This window comes from Acomys minous (genome assembly GCF_964271855.1).
Source record: "Acomys minous genome assembly, chromosome: 1".
NCBI lineage: Eukaryota > Metazoa > Chordata > Mammalia > Rodentia > Muridae > Acomys > Acomys minous.
The window spans coordinates 24,192,753-24,210,712 of record NC_140483.1 but is presented as its reverse complement, the minus strand read 5'-3'; the positions used below and the strand labels follow the sequence as shown (position 1 = coordinate 24,210,712).

The window sequence follows — 17,960 nt, the reverse complement described above, 5'->3', positions numbered from 1 at the left end:
ATGAGGTGTAAATGTGTTTTCACACTTCTGCCTGGCAAGTACTTTCTGTAATGTTGATGGTTAATTACCTGACAAAGAATCCTCTGGGGGAAGGCGGTGGGGGAAGGACAGAGATTATCTGGACTGCATTTGCTTACACAAAGCAAGCAAAATGACACCTGCTAGTCTCTGGAAGATGTTTTCTCCAAAAAACTGCAACATTCCTGTCCCATAGCTCCGCCCATACCTTCACTTTTTACTCCCCTTTGCTTCTTTCCAATCACAGAGAATGCCAAGTAACCCATTGGGTTTTTAGGAGATTTCATTGTACTTGCTAATATGTGATTTATAAACATAAATAAAATAAATAGGATTCTGAGGGAATAAATTCTAAGTAGAATATCAATAAATCTCCCTCTGAAGCTGTATCTGTGACTTCCCCCACTCCGTCCCTTCTCCCTGCAGCCTGCCTACACCTAGAGAATGAACTCTTCTTCACGTTGGAGGAAATCAGGGCCAGGGAAGGCAAGTAGGACTTAGGGGAAGATGTGTGGGAAACCTAACACAGGGCTGCATTGAAATGTAAATTCCTTCAAATTATTAAGCACCAGAGAGCAGCTCTCACCAGCCCTTTGTTCCTCTGAGTCAGAATGTATAATCTCAATGAATAACTATCCAGTCAGATATCAGCCACACAAAGAAATTGGGGCCATACATATTCAGAACCCCAAGTCCTGCAGCCGCCCTTCTTCCTTATCAGGGAGGGTCTAGCCATAGCTACCCGCCACTGGTCTAATGGAGGGGCTGGTGGTGATTGGTTTCCCCCTTGCCCCAGTCCCTAGCTCTGCACTGCCACCCTAAACTCCCACCACTGTCTAAACAAGATGCTGTCTGGTTAACTCCAACTATCCTGGTTTTGGAGACACAGTAGCTGGGACCTTCTTTTCCAGCAGAGGAGGGATACTTTCCCAACATCTTCGCCTGGAGTTGCACAGCTCACAGCTCGAGATGAATGACTCTGAGATCTCATTTACATTTTTAATTCCCTCCTAGCTTCAGGAGCCCACAGATCTGTGGAAGAACAGATGACTGTCAGTTGGTTCCTCCCCTGTCTTTCTATGTCAAGCCAAGACATTCAGCTAAGAACCCGTAAAGGCAGAAATGGCCCATTTTAGAAGACTCATCAGGCATGGTACCTTCTCAGCTTAGTGGACTCTGTCTCTCAAGTTGCGACTGTCAAGTGCTGGAGGTCATGCACCCAAACATTATTCATTGCCCTCTTCCTTCTGTTCCCATCATGTGCTTAGCACACAGTAGGCTCTTAGACAACTGACTGGAAGATTATATGAGCCCACAGGTTCCCATGGGTATCTGCTGCCTGGGCATGCCGAGGAAGACTGTCCATCCAGGCTCATGAGGTTGTCTGAAGAATTCACTTTCTTAAACTCCATTTCCTATTTTCTTGTTGAATATTGCCTGGAGACCAACTATGTCACTAGGGTTTGGGGTCAGGCCCTTGTTCCATGGCTACCTCCCTAGCAACACCAGCAGTAACATGTAGAATGCTTCTCATACCACAAACCGCTCTTCCTTTTCTGCCAGCCAGAAAGAATCTGTTTTTAAAGGGCTTGCTTCATTAATTCAGGACCATTTGGCCTGTGCAGCATCCACTGACCTAAGACTTTAAAGGTTTCTGTGCAATCCTTCACCCCAGCACTAAGATTGGTGTGAGACTGGATAACTGAAGGCTGACAGTCAGTGTGAAGGAGACATCAGTCTGTTGCTCACCACAGGGGTAAGATGGAGCTGTGGTAATAGAAACCCAGGGATCCTTCTGTCTTGGATTTATCTATGGCTCATCTAGTTGGTGTCTGTGGTTCATTTGGACCAGAGGTAGAAGACTAGTCACACATACAACATTTCATAAACTTAAAAATCACTCTGTGTTCATCATCTCAGCCTCAAACCACACTTGCATTAAAGCACGTCATCATCCTTAGTCCTTGTCTGCCTACGGCCTGCTTGTCCCGGAAGATAAACCCAGTGGCTCACCTGTACCCACAACCTCCTGCTCACAAGGGCAGGTGGCCAGAAATGACCATGGCAACAATGCATGTGGCTCCAGGGAAGTAGCTGTGCTTTCTGAGGTGTCCTCTGTGAACAGTGGGAGAGCCCATTATCCCCAAGGCCATGAAGGACAACAAAGATACTAATACCAGAAATAAACATTTCAGAAAAGATAAATAATAAAGATAGAAAGAAACTTACCAGAACTAAAAAATACACATGAAGAAATCCTAGAGCTCTTAGGAGATCTTACTGGGAGGACACCATGGAACAACACACAGATTCATTAGGTCTAGGCTAAAGTAACAGAGAGCCAAAGTTATGTTAGCTAATACAGTTTATGGTGTAAATACACAGAGCTGATTTCGAAGAAATGGCTTCCTAGATTTTGAAAAGTGACTGAGGGATGGAATTTCACAAAATACTGAAGTCACTCTACTGTATGAGGTTGGGAGAATTCTTGTATGAACATATACGCTTTTCTCTGGAAGCTGGTAACTTGAGAAGGATCCCACTCTACTTTTCAGCAGCAGGCAGAAGCAAGAGACACGAAGACAAAAATGGTGAGGTTCCCAGAGGGAGATTAAACGTCACCGTGAATGATGAGACCTCACGTGACATTTTAATTTTCTTGGTGTCTTCTTTGTACAGCCCACTGCTACAGAAGGAGCTTTTTAAAATATATATATATTGAATCCTTAAACCCCACATGATAACACTAGGAGGAGGAGGAAGAGGCTTTCGGCCTTAGGAAGAGAGATGAGGGGACTTAAACTAAAGTCAGTACAGAACTGCTCAAGGGCCTAAAGTTGCCTTGGTGAGATTAGTTCTTCTAAGAACGGGGACTGGAGCACGCTCCCTCACCTCACCACGTAACATCATGGCAGGATGGTGGCCATTTGCAGTTCAGAAAGAGAGACCTCAGAACACCTGCCAACACCTTGATCTTGAACTTCTGAGCCTCCAGAACAGCATTTTGTAGCAAAGACCCAAACATACCAAGATGCCCACAATCCCAGCAGCAACACATTCAGTCCCCTTTCCATTCATTTCTACCAAATGCTTCTTTCCAAAGCTCAGGGGTCTTTGCTAGGAATGGTTGTTTAGCCCTTGGATACAGGAGGGCTCGTGCGAATGACAAGATTAGATGGAGTCGTCATAGAGTTACCATCTGGAAGTCCAGGTGCTGCTAAGCCATCACTGCTATTGCTGTTGCTTTCAAATCCAGACTGGAACCTGATTCCTCCGAAGAGGTATCACTTACCTGGACCAACGGTTACAACAGGACCAGAAACTGAAGTATTCCCTAGCAGAATTCAGGAGCAGCATCCTCATCGCATATCTGAACTAACTTTTAATTTGCAAGTAGGCTATGCAGTGGGGTCCTACTTTTAAACTGCTCTGTCTCAAAGTTGAGCTCTGGGATGAGGGTCTCTGAGAGCCGGTCTCAGAGTAGAATCATTGTTAATGAAAAGCCATTCATTACTACTCAAACAACAATTCTTCAACTGTAAAGATAAGACTACCTAGTGTCTGAAGCTCCTCCAGATGTTCCTACCTATGGCACACTTACCATGGGGGAGAGTAATTCCATTCCCCTCTTGTTTCCTGATTTAAAGAGAAGTAAAAGCTGTCACTCTTCCTCTGTCTCTGACAACTCTGGTGACTCGTGGCATGTGCTGTGACTTGGCATTCCCCTTCTGCCTTCCTCCTGTACCTCAGTGAGGCATGCCTACCCACCTAGTCAGCGACGAGTTTGTACCTTTTTGCCAGATGTTAGCTATACAAATAGCTAGCCAGGCAGTACCTGACCCATTCTGCATTTTTGTCAGGGCAGTTCCTTTATAAGGGACAACTTATGAGGAATGAAGAGGATGCTCTCCCCCAAAAAAAGAACAAGGTTTCATCCCATTGAAAGTGAAATGAGGTTCATGGATGCCTTTAGACTTAAAGGAATCTAACTGGACCTCCAAGAGTTTCAGTATTACCGTATTTCTTGCCCCCTCACTTTATGGAGTGATGATCACTTTCTGCTCAGTCATAGAGAACGTCAGTCATGGAATAAAAGGTGAGTGGAGCATGGCATGCTTTCCCTCTTGTGTGCATCTTTCATAAAAGGACAGAAAGATGTGCAGGTTGTGAAGAAAGGGTGAGTGAGGGAGGAAAAGCTTGAAGTGAACACCACCTATTTTCTCAGAGCAAAAGACACATCCCAAGGCCCATGTATAAGACCCAAAGCCAGAATAAGATCATCTGCCTGCTCCAGCTGTGGCCTGTCCTCATGGATTCCTGGGACTGGACTGGGTGTTACCAGGAATGGAAAATACAGCCTTTGCATAGAAAAGTGAATCCAGCTCTGGTGGAAAGAGTTGTTTTAATCACTTACTTGGCTTTCAAGCCGAGTTTTTATTTGTCACGTTACAGAATGAACTGCAGGGTTTTGTGTTATGTACACCCCCAGCCCATTACATGGGCTGCCTTTCCCAGCTCTGGCACTTCAGCAGCTGCAGTCCACAGGAAGATCCAAAGCAAAGAAGTCAAAGCTGGGTCATTCATTCGGATTGTTCTTAAGATGTGTGATTTGTAGGCTACAAATAGAAGCGCAAGAGAGTAGCTGTCAAAATAGACCTGAAGTGAATGCGTGTTTTCCCTGGTTACCATTTTGCCTTCTAACCTAACTATTCTGAAACTTAGTTCTCACTCACAAAATAAAGACAGTAGCATCTTCAGAGAATGCCCTGTCACCCCCTTAACCACCTCATTCCTCTAGAAATGAGTTTTGCCATCACAGATTATGATGTTAGCAGAATAAAGAATTCACTTGGATGTACATAGGAGTGTCAGTAGACGAAACAGTATCCTGAGGAAGAAAGGGAGACAATGGGAAGGACTGACAAGAGAAAAAGAAAGAGGATGTGTGGTCAAAGTACAATCTACACTTGTGCGAAAATGTCCTTATGAAAGCCAGTATTCTACAGAACGGATACATGCCAGTAAAAAGAATGTCCTCGTTCTTGTTTGGGGGTTTTGATTCTAGCTTTGGTTTTGCAACCATTCTACACCAAATTCAGTCTGCAGAGGAGAAAATAATCTGAGGGCTTAATGTCCCTAATATGTACCCTCAGGATAATTATATATATATATATATATATATATATATATATATATATATATATATATATATATATATGTCTCCATTGCACTGGCGCTTTAGCTTTGCACCTCCACTCTCCTGAGCAAAACCTTCTGTAGATAATACGGATGAGAGGCTGAGAATGCCTGAAGAGGGGAAGGAAAACAAAGGTAAGAGGATGGGGAGAGAAGGCCATGAATGCTCTAAAGTAAATGGAAGGGGGTACTGATGTCTGTCTCATCCACATAACTATCTATCCATCCATCATCCCTCTATCTATAATATGTATTTCATATATAATGTAGAATAGTGTATGGATATAGATATTTTATTTAAAATACAATAATATAGACATGAGTATCTAGCAAGATAATTCATTAAACAAATGGTAGTTCTTACATTTTATCAATATTATCAAGATGGCAGTTAACATTTACAGATGACCACATCCTTAGAGATGGATTTGTGTGTAATGCACATTGCTAGTTAATGTTGGCTTTCCCTCTGTTCCCCTTGTCTTTCTTCCTTATAGTTAATCTTCAGCAGGGAACACATAATCTACGTCTCATACCCTCTAACTCTGGAAGCCAACTAATAGGGCCTCTACAGCAGCCTCTGGGACCATTCTCATGTGAAACCATTTTTTACTTGGGGTATCCTATCTGAGCTGCTATTATTACATTTCTCAGTCAAGACAGAGAGTTAGCTCTTACTCTCTTTTCAGTTTGGGGTTTTGGTGACTGAGATGCAATCAAACCCAGAGTGAGTCCTTAGTCCATCAAACTGTCAACAATGCCTCCACACGAGCTGGAAACAGACAAAATATTATGCCAATAACAGTATGTAAAAAGAAGGGCTCTCTTTATTGGTAACATCTGGCGCGCTTTGTCAGGACATTCTAACCATGTGGCCAGGCAAGTATTTACTCTGATAAATGAGAACCAGCATAACTGTGGGTACACACGGGGGCTCCCCACTCCCCACGAGAATCATTCCAGCCTTCCATCCGGTAGCTTTCTTCAAGATTTTTGTCTTTCTTCTATAATTTCAACCACATGTCTTTCCAGGTTGGGAGCTGCCAACCTCCCAACACAACCTCCATTTGGACAGAAATCCCGAGGCTGTGGACGGTAAGTGAGATCAGCACTCCACCTCTCCTTTAGAAGCATAGCTCTGCCTAACGTCAACTCCCAGCCTGTCACACCTCCAACCAAACTCCCCCAGACTTCAGGGGACTACCTTCTTCCACATTCTCTTCCTGGGGATTCGGCTACAGCCATGGATAAGTTTAAGATAGTCTCTATTTGCTCTGCCCCTCACTGGCTGAGGGTCATAAGATTTGCCTTTTGTTTTTAAAGGGTTCATTTTAGTGATTAGTTGGAAGGTCTACTGTACAGAGAAAAGGTAAAAGAAGTCATGAGTGTGCCTCCACTGCTTTAAGCCAGCACAGAGACAGAATACAAAAGATCATAGTCAGGGTGAATTTTAAAAGAAGAGCTGGTACAATTGAATAGTGACTTGGCTAATGAGTTATAGGATATAAAACAATTATGAACATGAGACAATTCAAGGACGAGGACTGAAGCTTTTAATTCGTGGGAAAAATATAGAAATGGAGACTAGGAGGATAATTCAGTGGGTAAAAAGATCTGAGTTTGAATCCCCCAGCCCTCATGTAAAAAGCCCAGTGCTGGGAAGTGAAGTCAAGCAGATCCCTAGAGTTTGCTAGTCAGCTGCATAGCTGAAATGCTGAGTTTCTGATTCAGTGAGAGACTCCACCTCTAGACAGTAAAGCACAGAGCAATTGACATCCTGCTTTGGCCTCTCCATACATGTGCACAGGCACATGTGTTTGTATACTCACGTGTATGTGCCACACAACAACACACACAAACATAAATGCATACCACACACACTCAAATGTAGAAGAGAAAATGTCGCTTATCAGAATGGGGGAAATAGAGGAGAAACAAGTGGAAAGGCTGAAGGCTGAGGTGCTTTACACTGCCTGACACTGAATGATGATGGCCAGGCAGCTGGACTGAGCAAAGCTCAGGGTAGGGATAGAGTCAAGTGCTTTCTGGCATAGGAACCATGAGCCTGGAGGCCGTCACTTAACAAGTGAGCAAAGACATGAAAAGAAAAGGCCTGAGCTCGGGATGTAATCTGAATACACTATAATAAAAAAAAATAATACATGAAATAAAACAAAAAAGAAAAGGCCTGAGCATTGTACCAGGGATTACTCTGGAGTTTAAAGACTTGTGAGGGTGAATCAGTGAAGGGGACAGAAGAACCTCCAGTGGGTTAGCAAGGATGCCAGAAAGTGAGGTGCACAGTACTCAGGGAGCCAAACTGAACAAGGGCAGTGACAGGCTGGGTCAGATGCTGCCCTGGGAAGGACAGAGGAAGACTAGTAATGACATTGACCTTCATAGAGGGCAGCTCTGGCGTGTTTGTCTAGGACACTTTGGTCATACTGATGGGAGCATGGCTCCTGCAATCTGTCCACTTCTCCCAAGATGTCCCCTGAGCCTTGCTAGTGGGGAACTTGGCTTGCTTTGTTTTGTTGGGGTATTGATATAGATGCCTAGTGTGGACCTGAGCACCAGGTCCCTAGTCCTCAGCACGATGACCACTTGTGCATCTCTCCATGGACTGCGGCCCACTGCAAAATGGAGTTTCTCTAAGCAAGGGTGAGAGCAGCCCACGTCTAAGCATATTAACATGAATATTTATAAGGCAATTTGATAGTATGGCCATTTAGCAAAGGAACAATTCATTTTTATATTCAAAGGTGTTTAAGTGAGCATTTCTAGTGTGTGAAATAAAAAAACTCAGAAATAAAAATTTATAAAATATGTCCTTCCTCCCCCCACAAAAAGAGTTACTGTCTACTAGAAGATGCATCCCAAATACTATAAATGGAGATGGTACATGATAAACTTCATAAAATAGATACCATCAATGCAGTAAGAGTTTTAAAGGGGAAGAACACACAGGGCCAAGCTTGAATTCTTAAAGGGAGCATATGTGTTCCTACACGAGGATTTCCCAGAAGACACCATGGTGTGACACTGGGGACATATGGCTGTCCTCCCTGGCATTCATGTCGCCTCATTACATGTGCCACTTCTTGTTTGGTTTTTCTTTTACATTGATTTGGGTCAAGAATGACAAACTTATTCAAGAAAAATTAAAGGTTCGCCCCTGCTACGCAAGGCATCCATTATTCAATAACCAAATCGTAAAATCAAGATACAGATTTTTTCTTTTTTTAAAGATAGAAATTGTTGCCAGAGACCAAACCCAAATCCAAAACCATGGATTAGCTTAGGCCACAGAATATGGAACAGAGGCATAAGAGGGAGATGGGAAATGCTTCCTGAACGCGTGTATTCATCAAACGGCGACCTCAGCAGTGGACATACCAGACTAGTGTCCCCAACGAGAAAAATATAATTAGGCATTACAATGTTCCTTGACTCCTTGACAGAACAGATTTAAAGTGGGCAAGGCTGTCTGCTTGACACTCCCACCTCTGTGCACGTGTGCGACCTCTTCAAGTCCCCTAAGTGCTCAGCTTAGCTTTTCCCTCCTCGCTGTCTCCACGCCACACCAGATGAATCAGGTGTCTTGTATCTGGCGACTGTTTGGTCAGAGTCCAATAAGCCGGAAGCCCCAATAAGTCAGAAGAAACTTTTACCAATTTCAGGTTACCATTTCTAGACCTGATGGTTCATTTAAAAATAATAGGAATGTGTGGTCATTGCCCAGTGAGCATGGCTCCATCAGCTGAACTACAGAGAAGAAACTCCTTTGTGAAAATTACCTTTAGGATAAGAAGCTGCTATTACAGAAGAAATAGACATTATTATGTGTGTGCTATGATGCACAGATTAATCCATCCAACCTTGTTCCCTGTGTAAGAGGTGCCTGATTTCAGTGTTTGTCATCACCCTACTGAGCACCCCTTCCATGCTTCTTGTCCAGGGTTGCTTCAAAGTCTTTGTGGGTACCAGCCCATCCTGACTAGCCAGCCCTCTCCAAGGTTACGCTGATTGATTCCCCATTAGCTAGTCAGTCTGGATTGTCGACTGGATGGGAATTAGAATCACCATAGAAACACACCTCTGGATGTGTCTATGAGGATGCTTCCAGAAGCAGTGAACTAAAGAGGGAAGACCAACCACGAATATGGGTGATGCTATCCCACCAGGTGGGATGAATAAAAAGAAGAAAGCAGCTTCAGCACAGCAACGCCCTGCCTCTGCTCCTTGACTGAAACAGCAATGTGACCAGCTGCCTTGTGCTCCTGTCACCGTGATAGCTGCTCCCGTGAACTGTAATTGACACACCCATTAAATTTGACCCTCCTCCCTCCTCTTACCTCCAATCCAACCCTCATGAGTTTGACCTCTTTTTTTTTTTTTTTTTAAGCTCTGGGTCCCACCGCCCAGACTATCAGTAATAATCATAAACAATGCTTATTGTCTTCACCTCCTATGAGATGAGTAGCGCAGGCATCTCTGTTTTACAGATAAGAAAATTAAGCTCAGTGGTGGTTAAAGGGCCCGTAAACCTTGCGCACAGAGAGAAAGTGATCCTGACGGGACGTCAGCTCTTGTGTATGTCTTGTGTGTTCTCTACAATGCTGTGTTCCCCCTACAGAGCACTGCAGAGTGGACAGCCGTCTAAAGACATGATCACACCCTGCTCAAAACACCTCCCAAAGCCAGTGTGCTGGCTCATGCCTTTAACCTCAGCATTTGTGATGCTGAGGCAGGAGGATTGTCAGGAGTTTGGGGTAGCATGTGCCACAGTGGGTCAAGTTGATCCAGAATTACAGGCTAAAATCTTTTTTCAAAAATATAAAAATAAAAGATCCTCCAGATGTTAATTTTCCACAACTTCCCCCTTGTTATGTCTGCCACTCTGCTACAACTCAGTAATGTTTGGGGATAAATGTTTCCTCCAGGCTTCAGTTTAAGATCTAAGTCTACCGAGATATAGTTGTCATCTCGAAGAACCCTGCAGTAAATGTAGCTGACTTAAACTCTGAAGCTTAAAACACACCTATCTTTGTTCATATAAAGCCATTGAATGTTTGTGTGCATGTGCCCTGTTGCATTTAGTTGCACACACATCCACACGTGCGCATGCATGTACAGTTGGAGGTCATAAGACAGCCCTGGCAGTCCTTTCTCAAGTGCTATCCCTTTTAGGGGACACCGACTCTCCCCATAGGCCTAGAAAGTATCTGCTTGCCTTTGTCTCCCTGGTGTTAGGCTCTCCCAACTACACGTCTGTGCCCTGCCCTTTGTCAGCCTGTGTTCTGCTACACCAAACTCAGGCCGCTGTGCTTTCACAGCAAGCACTTTACCAATGGATCTATCTCCCCGGCCTGGAAACTGAGTTCCTTGTCTGTATGATGGGAGTTATGAGACACATGACAGAGTTATTATAAAGATTTTTAAATAATACACACAATGTAGCTAATTAATATATAATCAATAAATCACATACAATAAATATATACTTAACTGTGACATGGAGGCCTGGGAGTTTAGATTGGATTGTTCTGCCATTCACTAACTCTGTAGGTAGAGAAGATAACTGCTCTTCTCATTAATTTTCATATTTAAGAAACAGTGTCATAATATTATCAACACCATCCACACAAACAAGTGCACTAATACATTAAAAGTTGTTCCTGGAGCAGGAAAAAAAAAACCCAGCTAGGTGATAGCCTCAGTTATTATCATCACTTCTGCCATGAGATGAGCTCCAGGTATGCGTCTGCCCAGTATCTATTGATCTTTCCAAACGTCAGCATCATATGCTGATAGGACTTCCTCCTGATAGAATGTGCCAAGACATCCAGAAAAGGAGAGCACTGAAGATGGAGAGAGAGAGAGAGAGAGAGAGAGAGAGAGAGAGAGAGAGAGAGAGAGAGAGAAATAAGGAGCATCCAAGAGGTCATAAAAACAAAATCTGTCACTTCTACCATGCGGAACCCAGATGATACCCTCTCAGTTAGGAGGCCCACTCCTGGAAAGGCAGCTGTCCGCTGTCTCCTCCTCAAAGCACTGCACAAGCTCCCTTTGCCTAACCAGGGCATATCCTGCCTCCTCCTGGTCTCCTACATCCATCATGGACCACTCTCTTCCCACCAGTTACTGACACTCATTTTCCTTCCTGAGGACACACACGTTCTGTTCCTCATGTGTGCAAACGCACTGTGGCATTTCCGGCAAGTGGGAAAAGAACAGAGGTGCTCAGGGGCACCCTCATGTGAACCCTCCCATACGTTCTATCATTGCACATAATAACTTGAAAGGGAGGGAGGGAGGGCATCTCACGCAGAGGCAACAGAGAAGCAGCACCCGTACACACACACACCCTTTTCTCAACCTAAAAAAAGGACAGTCAGGTATCCTTCATGTCCAGAGAGCAGAGGTCAGCCCCTGAGCGAGGGAGGTCACTGTCGAAAATGGGCTTCAGGACCAAATTATGTCCCTCATGACACTGGTTTGCAGCGCAGAACCAATTTGAAAATGTGGCATGACCAGCAGTCTCGCCCCCGGAGAGACCAAGACCAGTGGAAAGGGGTGTCATAAATCAAGGCTCGGTTGCCCTGAGTGGGAGCCATGACTGGACTAGGCCAGGCAGCTGTGAGGCAGGATTGAGATGCAGTGGCAGAGCTGTGACGGTGACCCCCAGACTGAAATAATTGGGGTTGGGGGAAGTGCGCTGTGGGTCAGACCGAGGGGTGGTAGAAGAATAGGTGAGGGTGGGAGCTTTTTAAAAAGACCTGCCTAGACAATGATAAGCTTAGCTTAGAGTAATTATCTGCCATGTTCAGAAACACTGAATTCACTTTTAAAGGCAGCATAAACATGCTCAATGTGCGCTGTGCATACACACACACACACACACACACACACACACGAATCACACACAAGTCACACCAATACACAGGCACAAAAGGAAGGAAAATCTGCCTTCTGAGAGAAAAACGAAGTACTTCCACTGTACAGCAAAAACAATAGATCCCAGAGGGAAAGGCAATTGAAAACTTAAGAACTTCATTTAAAAGTAAACAGTGCCCTCTGGAGGCGTGAGTGCCACCTGCAGGGGAAGTCAAACAAAAGACGTTTCAGTGGCTGTGCATGGTCTGGAAGGGAAAGGATTCGTGCATGTCCTCTTTTGACTGGGTGTCCATCATCCTGTTGTCCATGTAGGGTAACTCCAGCGACTGTGAGGAAAGCCCTCAGCTGAACACAGTTGCCAATGGAATACTGTCATGGGAAGTTCCAGTGACAGACACACACACACACACACACACACACACACACACACACACACGCACACACACCATAAAGATAAGACTGCAGACCACTTTGTGGCATATAAATATTTTGGAGCCTACATTTTGAGGTATTCAGTCAATTTCCTCGGTAAATCTAAATTCAAAATTCATCCCAGCAGCACCAGCCCGAAAGATAAAGGGTTGACAGGAGTAATGTCAAAGACAGCGCACTGAGCTCCTGTAAAGACCAGGATCCCACTCCAGCCTCCTTTCCTGGGCTCCTACTTAGAGAAGCCACCACAGGTCCCAGGCACCTCCCCTCCCTCAACCCTCTGTACTCCACAGATTTCCCTGTTGGGAGAAAAATCATAGCTTTAAGTAACCAGATGTGGCCTCACATTTAAATCCACTGGTATCAGGCCACAGGCTCAGTGGTCTGCGTTTCGATTTTGTTGTCACTCAGAAGCCATGGCTGATGGAGACCTTCTCATTCTCCTGATAGAAGGAGCCAACGGCATAGTGGTAGAAGGTTTCTGGTGTCCAGCAAAAGTCATTACCTTCCCCCTTCCTTTCCAAAGACAACAGCAGAGGCTCCAGTCACTAATCTCTTCCTCTTGAGGCCACCCTGGAAACCAAACACCACCAGGCAATGTCCCCGAGTCATCGTCCCCTGGGCATCCATCCTCTGGCGTCATCAACACCATCTGGTGAATCCAAACTTCTCAAGCATTTAATGTTCCTTTCAATCCGTGTGCTGTTGCTCCGCCCAGCTTCCTGCCAGTCTGGAACGTTCTAAGGCAGTCAGGCCATCTACCTGATGCTCCAAGCACACTAAGCGTGCCTTCTCCCTTGCTTCCTCCACTGGGAGAGCAACTTCACACATTCACTTCTACCTCTCTCCTGTTCAAAATTCAAATTCTACCATCTCTCTGGGTCAGACTCGAGCTCATCTTTGCTGAGGCGTTTCTAGCTTCTCCTAGCCCTCATGATACCTTGACTAGTCTGGTCTCCGGAATATTGTATCAACTTATTTTTCAGTGCTGGGATTGAGCCTGGTGAGCACAAGTTCTCACATGCTAAGAATGTACTCTCTCCCCCACCCAGGCCTTCCCATGCCTTATTAATTTAATTTAAAACTATATAAATAAAGAATGATAGACAGCTCTAAGTATTGACATGGAGAGATGACCACTTCATTGGTGACTTGGCGAATAAATATAATAGGTATTTTCTGAGCCATTTTTGTTAAAAAAAAAAAAAGTTCACGTGTATACATGTGTACACATCTACACACACAGTTACAATGGACGTGGATGGTCATTCTGTGCTGTTTGATTATTTTCCATTCTTTCTTTGTATACTTTTTTATTTCAGGGGGAAACTTTCAAATAAATCAAAAAGCATTCACTTGCTAAGCGTTGATCTAATTGTTAGGAGGGCTTCAGGGAGAAAACCCAACAGAGTCGGAGCAGGGATACACAATGAGCTACGCACTTAGGAGTCAAAGCCAAGCGAACTCTGAGATGCACGAATGTCAGCTTTGTTGGAGGCTAAGCACAAGAAAGCAGTGTTATTGGAGGACCCGACAAAGGAAGGCCCAGTGGAGTCTTGACATGGAGGGTGAGCGTCTGTTGAGTGGAAAATAAAGCAGTGGGCATTCTTAGTGGAAGGAAAGGATGCACAGTAACAAGGTGGCATTCAAGTATTGGGACTGGGTTGTCTAAGGATACACAAACAACTTTGCACATGCAAAGGATAACATATAGGTACAAGGAGAAAAATAAGACTACAGAGCAGTGGTTCTCATGATGGGTAACAGAGTTCTTCATGTTGTGGTAACCTACAACCATATACTTTTTAATTTTTAATTTTAATTTATTTATCTTTTTGTTTGTTTTTTGAGACAGGGTTTCTCTGTGTATCCCTGGATGTCCTAGAACTTACTCTTTAAACTAGGCTGACCTCAAACTGATCCACCCACCTGCCTCTGCCTCACAAGTGCTCACAAATTATTTTTTTATTGCTACTGTTATGAATTATAATGTAAATATCTGTTTTCCTAATTTTGCTAATGCTATGAATCATAGTATAAATATCTGTGTTTTCCAATGGTCCTAGACGACCCTTGTGCAAGGGTCATTCGACCCCTAACAGAGTTTTTACACACAAGTGGAGAAGCATTGCTCTAGAGTCTGGGGGAGTAGGGAGGATACCAAGCTGGGGACATGACTCCAGACTAGAATCGTAAAGACTGCTGTGACAGGAGCTCAGGTTCCTTCCTGGATCCCTTCTCTACCTTATTTTTTTTGAGACATCTTTCTCTCTGAACAGGAAACTTCCCATTCACTTAGACTGATAGGCTAGCCAGCTCCCAGGATCCAACTGTCTCTACCCAGCAGAGCTGTGGTTACAGGCTTAACAACTTAACTCCAGGGCCTTGGCCTTGCACACAACCACCTCCCCAATAAGCTGTCTCTCCAACCCAGAAAGCCATTTTTTTTTTTTTACACAATAGCAAACAACAGACAGTGTGACGTGTGTGTGTAATGGTGTCATGATATGTGTGGCGACTTTTCTGTATCTATTGTTTCTGTCTTAGTGTCCAAGTGAGCAACAGACAAAGTTGGGAACTTGTGCCCAGTTGGAGCAGAGGCAGAGGCCTGAGTATATTTTTCATGAATGAAGTGGAAAAGTGTTGATCTGGGATGTTAAGTGTTGTACGCAGCCTGGGCTCAGAAACATAGAATTTATTTCTCAGAGCTATTCTGTGCATCTCGTCTTCTTCTTAACCCACCCCAGTCCCCACTGGGACTGCCACCCCCACCCCTGGCAGATCCAAAGCCACAGCAGTAGCTTTTGTGAGCGTGCTAAAGAGATGGCGGCTTGGCCCAGGGAGCATCCACATGGCGACCGATGATAACACCTCAAGCAGGAAAAATAAAAATAAAAACCCCGGCTGAGCTGCTTGGCACAGCCCCTGCAGCTGTGTATTCATAATGCTATGTGTAAGCCAAGAGGGGGAAAAAAAAGGCTTTGAACAACGTAATCAATACAGGCTGAAATTTGGTTGACCCACTCAAGTGCTTGCCTCTCTCTGCCTATCTGCTCTTTGAGAAGCAGGAGCTGGGCTGTAGACAGAAGCCTCCCCCTCCAAAAAGTTTAAACCCCTACTGTGTAGAAAAACAGGAACAGATTCTGCCACATGCAGTGTCACTTGGCTGCTTTTCCCATGCATTCAGGATGGGAGGTTTCTGCTGCAAACCTCCCCAGTAAGTGGAAGGGAACCAGACCGTGTGTTGCTCCCACTCTAGGGGCGGATGATGGGGCTATGTAGGCCATCACAGAGCTGGCCCCTCATCCTCGAAGCTGTCCAGACCTACAAGCTCTCTGTCCTTGCTTTCTTGGGCCAGGTATTCGTAGTAAGTGTAGGCCTATGAAGAAAGCTGAGGTCTGATTATGTTGTGTAGTTTTGCTCCCCTTTTGAGGCACCATAAGATAAATAATCGAAACAGAACCTAAGGCAATCTGGCAACACTGGGCGACTTTGTCTTAAAACTCGGGGTGAGGCTGAGTTCAACTAAGGTGTCTCTAAGAGGTAGAGAAATGGCTCGGTGGGTTAGAGGGCATGCTACACAAACATGAAGACCTGAGTTTTGATCCCACATAAAAGGCCAGATGTGGTCACTGTCTAAACCCTCAGCATTGTCCAGGAGGATGGTTGGGAGCATAAAACAGAGAGGACACCCTACCCCCTCCTCTGGCCCCTGAATGCACAGACACGCACAGGTGACAGCACCTGCACACACAGGTCCATACAAGCTGACTCAATGGTCCAGCATCCTTCTCTTCCACTGCACTATTATATCATCTCTATTTAGTTTGAAGCTCTCCAGAGAAAACTCAATAGTTAGGACTAGAAAGGAGCTTGGGGGTGACTTAAAGGAGCCTGTCATCTTTAAGGAAGGTATATTGTTTTAAAAAAAAAAAAAAAAAGTATGAGGCCTGAAGAAAGCCACCCAGCTGGTGAGTGGCAGCATGAGGACATGATTCTGAGCCTAGCACCTTCTACAACAGTCTCCCACAGAAGCCACCGTTTGATAAAACCTCTGTAAATGCGCTTGCCTTCAATGACACCTAGCAATAAGTCACTAGCTCCATACTTCAGAAAAGAAGTGTCTCAGGTGGCCATGTGTGTGGCAAACAGCTCTGTGCGTCCTGAATGCTATCGAGTTGTTCCGAGTGGATTCTGGGATAAGTTATCAAGTTTTGGTGAAATGATTCCTCTCTGAGTCTCTTCTGAGCCTCAATTTGGGACGTGTATTCATTATCAGATGCTGCAGCTTTATCCTGGCTGTGTTCCCTGACTCCAAAATATTTCCCTACAAACAAATACCCAAGCTGTTCTTCTCATATCACCATCTCCAAGTTTAGTTTTAAATAAATAGGCCATTAGTTACCTATGAACTCATAGAAGTCAGATCAGCCAGCAGGTTATCAAGCCCATTGGTTAGCAACATTTAGCAGAAAGGAAGAAAGGGGCCGAGGCCTGGAGCAAAATATGGGTCCCCAAAGGCTCCAGTCCCACCAAGTTTAATTCAGGAGTTAATTGTAAAACAAACAAATCCTCATCTTGTTCCAACTGAGGAGCTAAGTGAGCAAAATTTACATGTAAGAAAAGAGAAAAGGGGGTCAGCCAGCAGGAGCCCCTCTCTCCGCCCTGAATCCCAGTCAGTGTGTGCGGTTTTTCACTCTATGCACAAACTGGAGCCTGACGCACACCAGGAGTGTTCAGTGTGCCGTGGAGCTCATCTTTGTAGGTCCTAGGAATTTTAACATGGCCGGGGGTAAAATGCTAAGCAAACAGAGTAGCCAGCGGGCTGCAGAGTTTTGCCAGAGTCTTCTGAAGTCCTTGCTGAGTTTACAGTTTTTAAGTAGGCAAGGGGAAACACCACAGCAAATGCAAGCTATGAACATTTAGTTAATAAACTGGGGGTAATTTAGCTTATTTAGCATCATTGTCCCCAAAGATGAGAAGTCTCCCCCAAAATGAGCCCTAAAAGGAACAAAGTGGAAGGAAAAGCCACTACATCCATCCACTTTTCCCAGCCTTGTCTTGGATGACATCAGCACCTTTGGAAGAGGAAGAGTCCCCTTCAAAGGGTACCATGCTCTCTGAGAATAAGAAATTAAGATGAAAAATAAAATAAAATCTGACTGGGTCTCAACAACTCATATAATTATTTATGTATTCCCGCAGTGAAAGTTCTTGAGTGTCTACTACATGTTAAGCAATCATTGGGAATACACTGGTGAACAAACCTAGAAACATTTGTTAACTGGTATGGGAGAGGAATCATGTAGAATAAATACAAAAAAAATAAATGTCTGGCATGTAAGTCTGAGAAGACTGGACCAACAAACCCCAGGCTTCCAGCAACTCAGCCTGAAGACTCCAAGTCCACTCTCCAT

The 17,960-nt window shown here is 44.5% G+C and overlaps 1 long non-coding RNA gene across 1 annotated transcript in view; it reads right to left on the bottom strand.

Annotated features, from left to right (window-relative positions):
• The window catches only part of LOC311595076, a 77,150-nt gene that overhangs the window by 30,716 nt on the left and 28,474 nt on the right, over positions 1-17,960 (bottom strand). The gene's annotated exons all lie outside the window — the stretch shown is intronic.